General features: G+C 36.4%; 1 long non-coding RNA gene across 1 annotated transcript; it reads left to right on the top strand.

Moving 5' to 3' along the window:
- The first annotated feature begins 3,306 nt into the window (after positions 1-3,306).
- Positions 3,307-5,041, top strand: LOC114460626 (uncharacterized). The gene is made up of 4 exons (XR_003673692.1): positions 3,307-3,565; positions 4,391-4,537; positions 4,664-4,757; positions 4,964-5,041. It is a non-coding gene; the product is annotated as an uncharacterized LOC114460626 (long non-coding RNA).
- Positions 5,042-8,296: the final 3,255 nt, after the last annotated feature.

Here is an 8,296-nt window from a genome sequence, read left to right as displayed (position 1 = left end):
ATGCACATCAAATATATATTTATATACATACTGTATATACTGTATAACTGCTTTCGTCCAGTACTTTGTCTGTTTTTGTTGTTGTTTGATTTTTGTGTTTCTACTTGTATTGTTTAACTTACAATAAAAAAATCCAAAAAATTAAGTGAATTTTAAAAAACAATTTTTAAAAATCGATTTTTGAACTTTATGAATCGCTTATGTGAATCGATTTTTTTCCCCACCCCTAATATATACATATACATACATACTGTATATACACATATACTGTACATATTTTACTATTTAATATTTACTCCACAAATTTCATAAATTACATTTTAAATAAAATATATGGTGTGGCAACATTACAATTCACAATATACTCGATCCCAATATATACCTTTTTGTTATGTTTATTGAGTAAATATTAATATTTTTTATACCATTATATATCTATTATAAATTATTGCTGTCACAGGTAAAATTGTTGCACTTCTGTCTTATACTTACTAACAATATATGATTTAAAAAGCTTTTTAAACTGGTTTTTGTTGCTGCTTTGTTTTATTTCATCCTTTAAGCATTTCCATAGTTTTCCTTCTCTCTCTAAAAATCTTTCTGCAACCTTTTTGGGAATGAAACTTTGCTATATTTATATTTAATTTTTTTTCTCTGTATTTTTGTTTGAACAATCACACACAGTTTGCAAAGGGTGGAATAAAACACAATTTGACAGATAAAATAATAAAGTAAATAGATGCCTGTGGTCTTTACAAGTCATCTTTCTTAAAACAAAACTCAGAGAGAAATAAAAAAAAAAACAATTAAGTGTAACGAAATAAAAATGGAAAAACAGAAAATGTTTCTTTGAGGTTTGATCACCCTCTTTTACATGTAGGTTTCCAAAATAATATAATGAAATGAAAGAAAAAGAAAAGAAAACATAGTTTTATATGTCAACATATACCCACATACAACACTTAAAAATAAAATGTACCATAGTTATACTCAACAAAATTACAAATTACAGAAATGCCTTAGATCAGTGATTCTTATGGCGCGTTCAGACCAAACGCTTTTTACATGCGTCCGGTGCCTTCAACGCGGCCGACGTTGAAGTTGGGATTGTTGAACTTTTGGGACATATCGCGGCGCGTCGACCAATCAGGAGCATTCCCCAACCGTGACGTGTTCAGAATTATGAGAAGAAGAAAAAAAACACTTAACAGGAGGCAGAGACAGATGGACAGGCGCACTTCTGCTGGAATAGAGCACCTATTGTTGGTGTCCTGGTAGGGGATGCGAGCGCCGATGCGGGTCAGCAGGTCGTCAAACTGGGCACTGGAGAGACGGAAGTAGTGCTGAAAGCGACTCTCGTCCGAGCGCAGCTCTGGTGAATCCAGAAACGGCGCCGAGGTGCAAATAAAGCCAAGCCACTCTCTGGATAATGTAGAGCCGATGAACGGGAGTCGGAGGTGGCGTGTTCAGCAAGGAACTCCAAACTTTATTCTCCATTCAACCACACCAAAAAACATCTGACCAGAAACACAATGTTCCCCACCACTTCACAGTCACTGGGTGAATTATGAACGTAACTGATCTCCACAATATCATCCATTTTATGAACACCACCGGCAACAGAGAAGCTCCTCCCCTCGACGCGTTGGGCGCGCGTCCCGAGCATCTTCGACACTGGTGACAAGCGTCCAACAACGCAAGTGAAAACGCGTTTGGTGTGAACGTACCATTAACCATAGGGCCCCGTCTCATGGTTGGTCCGTGAGCGCCTCCTAGAGGGCCGTCAAAAAATGTTTGTTTTAAGCCTGTGGTCCATGGGGGCCGCAAGAGCATTCACTGGCTGAATTTATATTTGCACTTTACTTCAATTGTATTGACAGTTGTATTAAAAAAAAAAACAAATACTATTTAATTAAATTTTCTTTTTTTAAATTAATTTATTTAATCACCCCATATTTGCCTTTTTTCATCAGTATTTTTTTGAGTCCTTCTTTTATTATTGCAGTGAATACAATTTTTTTTTTAAATATTTAAAAAAAAAAAAATCTTTTCTTTTCTCTCTCCTCTGAGCTCTGCCCATCACAGGTGATCTATCATCCAAAGGTGCGCTGCTGCCACATACATGTCACCATTTGGTCTCTACATCATTGTTCATGTTAAATATTCACCGGAGAGCTTCGTCACACTGTCTCCTAGCAACCCCAGCCGAAAAACACAATTCACGTCTATAGACGTGAATGGCACTCAATGAGTTTAGAAACCCTGCCTTAGACAACCTGAGTATTTTTTGTCTGCTTATTTGCTACTAAAACCTAATATCTTCATACTCAGAAGTTCAAATATATAAAATTCTTCCCTTATCTCAATAACTATATACAAAAGAACAAGGAGAGTCTGCTGAAGGGGGTGGGGTATGCATATAATTTAGACATTTCTGAATTTTAAATCTGGTGTTTTTAAGAATGATCTATTTTTGTGTTCTTCTTGAGCATTCCACAACCTCACACCGACAACAGACGAGAACATTAGTCTTGAAGTAGTACGAGCGACTTGGTGCTTAAAATATAATTTCCTCCTGTGATCATCATCCTCAGACGCACTTACAAATAATCTATGAACACACTCTGTTCTGCTTTTGGCTTTAAACATAAAAACTGATGTTTGCAGTTAAATTGTGTCTTTACATTTTAATAACCCGAATTTAATAAATAAGGAATTTGTATGTTCTCTAAAACCAACTTTGTAAATAATTCTGATCATTCTTTTTTGCAACAAAATCACTGGTAAAATATTTCTAGTATATATATGTTACCCCACACTTCAACACAATAAGTGAAATATGGCAAAAATATTTCACTTGTTATTTTCACTGTATTATGTGTGTGAGTGATTTTAACTTCTGTGTTACTGTTCTTCATTCAGGTGCTTGAAAACAGAACAAAAGACACGAAACGGGAGATGGAGGTTCTGGAGAACCTGCAAGAGCTGAAGGAGGTGAACCAAAAGCAGGCTCAGGTGGACCAAGAGGAAATGATTGCCAAGTACAGAGAGATGGAACGGAGACAGAAAGAGAGGGAGGACGAAGAGGATGAGTGGGAATTAAGGTGAGTAAAGAATGAAGGATAAAGCCAACATAAATCTGCATCACAATGGTAAATGGACTTGATTTTATATAGCGCTTTATCACCACACTGAAGCAGTCTCAAAGCGCTTTACATATCAGCTCATTCACCCATTCACTCTCACATTCACACACCAGTGGGACAGGACTGCCATGCAAGGCACTAGTTGACCACTGGGAGCAACTTAGGGTTCAGTGTCTTGCCCAAGGACACTTCGACACATAGTCAGGTACTGGGATCGAACCCCCAACCTCTCGATCAGAAGACGACCCACTACCACCTGAGCCACGGTCGCCCATCAATGATTGATTCCACACTCCTACTGTACATGTGACTTCATCATAAAACTAGTTCACCTCCAGAAGTAATGACATCTGATATGATGCCTGATGGGAGATAAACCTACAGATATCCTCACCCTCGGCAACCCACCCAAGGCACAGGTATGATGACCCTGTAGTTCTGTAAAACAGGACGTTCTATATCTTAATCATTACACAGTGGTTCCTGATGGTATCTGTGTTTCTATTCATGTGTATGACTACAAAAAAGACATAAACAATGTGATATCTTACCATTTAAATAAGGGTTGGAGTCAATTATGTTTTTCAATTACAATTACGTCTTCAATTATCCATGTTCTATTACAACTCAATTACGATTACCGTGACCTGCATTTTTACCACTTACAATTAAAATTATTGTTGTTACCCTGAAAGTCAAATACAATTACGTTCTCAATTACTGAGCCTTTAATAAATAATCCCATTACACTTTACCTTCCCCTTGTGTTAGCTTTCTGTTAGCATCTCTTATGATAACGGGTCAGCTTGACCCATGTCTTATATCAGCTGTAAAACACAAAAAAGAAATTAGCAATCATCAAACTTGTTTTTCATGTCTTGCTACATTATTAGGCTTCATGATCAATACAAATATTGGTATTAATATTTTTGGTCTTTGCATCTTACACAGGTTTGTGTTTCTTTAAATTGTTAATACGAGTTTATAGAGTTTACATGCCATTTACAATTACAAAGTCAATTATCTGAACACAATTACAATTCAGTTACGATCACAACCGCAACAGATGTTTTACAATTACAATTGTAATTGTGCTATTTGTGTAAATAATTATCAATTACAATTATAGTTGACCGCAACCTTTATTTAAATACAGTTTTGTTTTAAGTCTCTGGGAGTTTCTTCCTGTTGCTGTTTGATCACATGTAACAATGTCCTGATTTCTTCATTTGGTGTTTCCACAGGGATCTTCAGCCACAGGAGTGAAGCGCGCAAGACAGAAAACTGGGTGAAGAATGATTGGACGCTGGGTTACGAAGTGCCGCCTAACACTTTGGTAGTGGATAAGTGTAACAAACCAGCAAAGACTGCAGAGCCCCTTCCACCAAAAGGTAACACACACTACAGACTGAGTGTTGTGTTATGACTCAGCTGTTTTATCACATTGCAAATATTTTCCTCACCTCACTTGTGTGTCATCCTTCACGTCATTCTACTTTGTGTGTTGTCGTTCACAGATCCATCCAAGTCTATTGCTCCAAAAAGCTTATCGTTGGTGCCGTACTCCGACAGCGACAGTGACAGTGACAACCAACTAATTCACCTCCAAAAGTAATGACTTCTGATATGATGCCTGATGGGAGATAAAATTACATTGATTTTTCTCGTCATGACATGATTATACATTTTATCAAACAATAACAATATAATTCTATCTCATGACAAACATTATGTTTTTTTTATCTGTGTGTTCTTTCTGCAAACCACAGCCAATCAAAATGACTGACGGCTGTTGCTTTATCCTTACTTTTTTACAGAGAGGTGCTGGAGCTTCAGCGGCACAAGAGAAAGAGGGACCCTTATTCAGACGATGAAGAGGAGAGCAGGAGAAGCAGGACTCAGCTGCAGAACTCAAGCACAGACAAACCTGCAGACATCGTCACCCTCGGCAACCCACCCAAGGCACAGGTATGATGACCTTGCAGTTCTGTAAAACAGGACGTTCTATATCTTAATCATTACACAGTGGTTCCTGATGGTATCTGTGTTTCCATTCATGTGTATGACTACAAAAAAGACAAACAATGTGATATCTTACCATTTAAATAAGGGTTGGAGTCAATTATGTTTTTCAGTTACAATTCCGTCTTCAATTATCCATGTTCAATTACAACTCAATTATGATTACTGCATTTTTACCACTTACAATTAAAATTATTGTTGTTACCCTGAAAGTCAAATACAATTACGTTCTCAATTACTGAGCCTTTAATAAATAAGCCCATTACACTTTACCTTCCCCTTGTGTTAGCTTTCTGTTAGCATTTCTTATGATAACGGGTCAGCTTGACCCATGTCTTATATCAGCTGTAAAACACAAAAAAGAAATTAGCTATCATAAATGTTTAATGCAAACTCAGCCAGTGCCTCGGAGCTCGGGGCCTGGGACCCCCTTTCTAAACCTAGAGCCCTATAGCCTAACCCTATAACCTTTCCAAACCCTAACATTCATACCTGGCCCTAAACCTAAGTTTGTGAACTTTGACCTGACCCTAAAACACTCACACAAGGCCCTAAACCTAAATCAGTGACCTCGCCTGACCCTTAAATGCTTGCACCTGGCCTAATCGGATTTTATTGACAGCTACCTTCTCCCTGTATATATCAGCTTTAAAACACAAAAAAGAAATTAGCAATCATAAATGTTTAATGCAAACTCAGCCAGTGCCTCGGAGCTCGGGGCCTGGGACCCCCTTTCTAAACCTAGAGCCCTATAGCCTAACCCTATAACCTTTCCAAACCCTAACATTCATACCTGGCCCTAAACCTAAGTTTGTGAACTTTGACCTGACCCTAAAACACTCACACAAGGCCCTAAACCTAAATCAGTGACCTCGCCTGACCCTTAAATGCTTGCACCTGGCCTAATCGGATTTTATTGACAGCTACCTTCTCCCTGTATATATCAGCTTTAAAACACAAAAAAGAAATTAGCTATCATGAATTTTAAATAAATATTTTGAAAACATACTGTATTTTCTCCTCAGTGATGATTCAAACTTTTAAATGATGTGTGAAAAACAGTTAAATTCTATTCCTTATTGAAATGTTTAACTGTTGGTAGTTTATTTCACTGATTTTGATGAATAACATCGTAGGTCAGAGCAGAACATTTATTTAGTTTATTGCAAACTGATCTATCTTCCTAAAAACATGTGCAAAGGCACTAACAGTGAGGATGGTTTTAAATGCTATAGTCAATGTTAAATCTGGTGTTTGTTTTTCAAAGCATAGAGTAACAGTAACTTCACTTTCCTAGGGCACTCGATAAAATCCAAATCTTAACACTTACCTGTTGGAATTTCTTATTACTTTAAATATTCAAGTTTGTGTTCACAACATGGTTCTCCTGATTTCACTAGAAAGATCGTACACTTCCTCATCTGGGCACATGTGTATCTATAGAGCTTTGAGTTTTCTCCTTCCAATGCATTCAACATAATTTAGAAAAAAATTATAAACTATACACAAAGACTATAACTCTAGTTTGGTCATTTTAAATGAAATAGCACCAGATGATTCAGTGTTTCTGTTATGAACAGGGTCTGTATATCGGGGTCTGTTGTTACCAAAACAAGATGTCCACTAGTAGCTCTCACTCAGCAAAAGCCTCAGATGTTGGATTTACTGTCTTTCTCATCAACAATTATCTTAAAATTCTAATTAATTTTAAAATATGGCTATTGTAAAATGAATAATCACTGTAAGTAATGTTTATTTATATAGCACCTTTCACAGACAGAGGTCACAAATTACATTTAAAGATTGATATTCTCATTTAATAGTCTCTAAATGTGGGAGCTGTTTCCAAAGTCATGTCACAGTACGTGACCACTGACAGATGGGGTGAGTATTGGCAAGGATGTTGCAAAATTAAACGTAGAGATGAAAAATCAAGTTGTTGTATATGTTCATCAGAAGATATTGATCATTCAGAGGACAAATTGAGTCAATACTATTTGCTTCAAAACATCCTATTTATTATTTGCACATTTTCACTGAAAAAAAGAAAAAGCAGTGTTACACACTGCCATCATTAAATGCAACAATTTTCTTTTCACTGAAACTATTGTGTAGATGTCTCAAAGTAACCATTACAACTTAATGACAGCATTGTAACAACTGTAAGTGAGAACATTAAGGATAAATCACCCTGAGTTACTGATAATGCATCAAAATAAGAAAAAAATCATTTATCCTATTGTCAGTTTAAGCACTGATCTGAACAGATGATATGAAAATAAAATGCCTGTGCATTAGGGATGTAACGATTCACTCAACTCCCGATACGATTCGATTCACGATACTGGGTTCACGATACGATTCTCTCACGATTCATTTTACTAAATGGGACTGTACTTAAATGACTGAAAAATATTCTTTTATTTTTTTGGGGGGGAAAAAACTAGAAAATACTACTATTTTCCTTTTTTTTTTTCATTGTCAAAAGCATCCCTTGATGAACTATTCAAACAATGCAATTTAACTAAAAATAAATCTTGAATGAAATAAATAAAGGAATAATACAAATGAAGAAGCCTATTCATTTAAATTCTGGTTCCATAGTAAACAATACAAAACTGCATAAGTGTTTTTTTTTTTTTTTTTTTAAAGTGCAACTGAAAATGTATTTTGTGACTTAACAATTGGACCTTAAAAAAAAAAAGAAAAACAGTCTGCACTATATTTGCCTCAGATATTTGTTTGAACCAGCAGAGGGCGATGCTAACCCAGTGGTCGGTTGGCATGCAGCTAAGTGCAGTGAAGAAGAGATGCTATGCTAGCAGACAGAGTTAATAGAAAAACGTGACTTTTACAGATATTCACTTAATATTACAGACATTCTTTTGGTGCTAAAGGGGTAAGGAATCATTTATGAATATGTTTAAGAGTAGAAGGTGGCCAGAAAGAAAGTATTAGCAGATTTCGCCCGCCGCCATGACTTCTGGTTAGCGCCCTCTGCTGGTTAAAAAAAAGTACTGCGATTCAATTTTCACAGCATCGATGTGAACCTTGATACCTATGAATCGATTTTTAACTGCCTTACGATTAATCGTTACATCCCTATCTCTAACCCACTGAGGACCCTG

Source organism: Gouania willdenowi, unplaced genomic scaffold (assembly GCF_900634775.1).
Source record: "Gouania willdenowi unplaced genomic scaffold, fGouWil2.1 scaffold_55_arrow_ctg1, whole genome shotgun sequence".
In the NCBI taxonomy this organism is placed as follows: Eukaryota; Metazoa; Chordata; class Actinopteri; order Blenniiformes; family Gobiesocidae; genus Gouania; species Gouania willdenowi.
The sequence above is the reverse complement of the archived record's forward strand: the minus strand, read 5'-3'. Positions and strand labels throughout refer to the sequence as shown.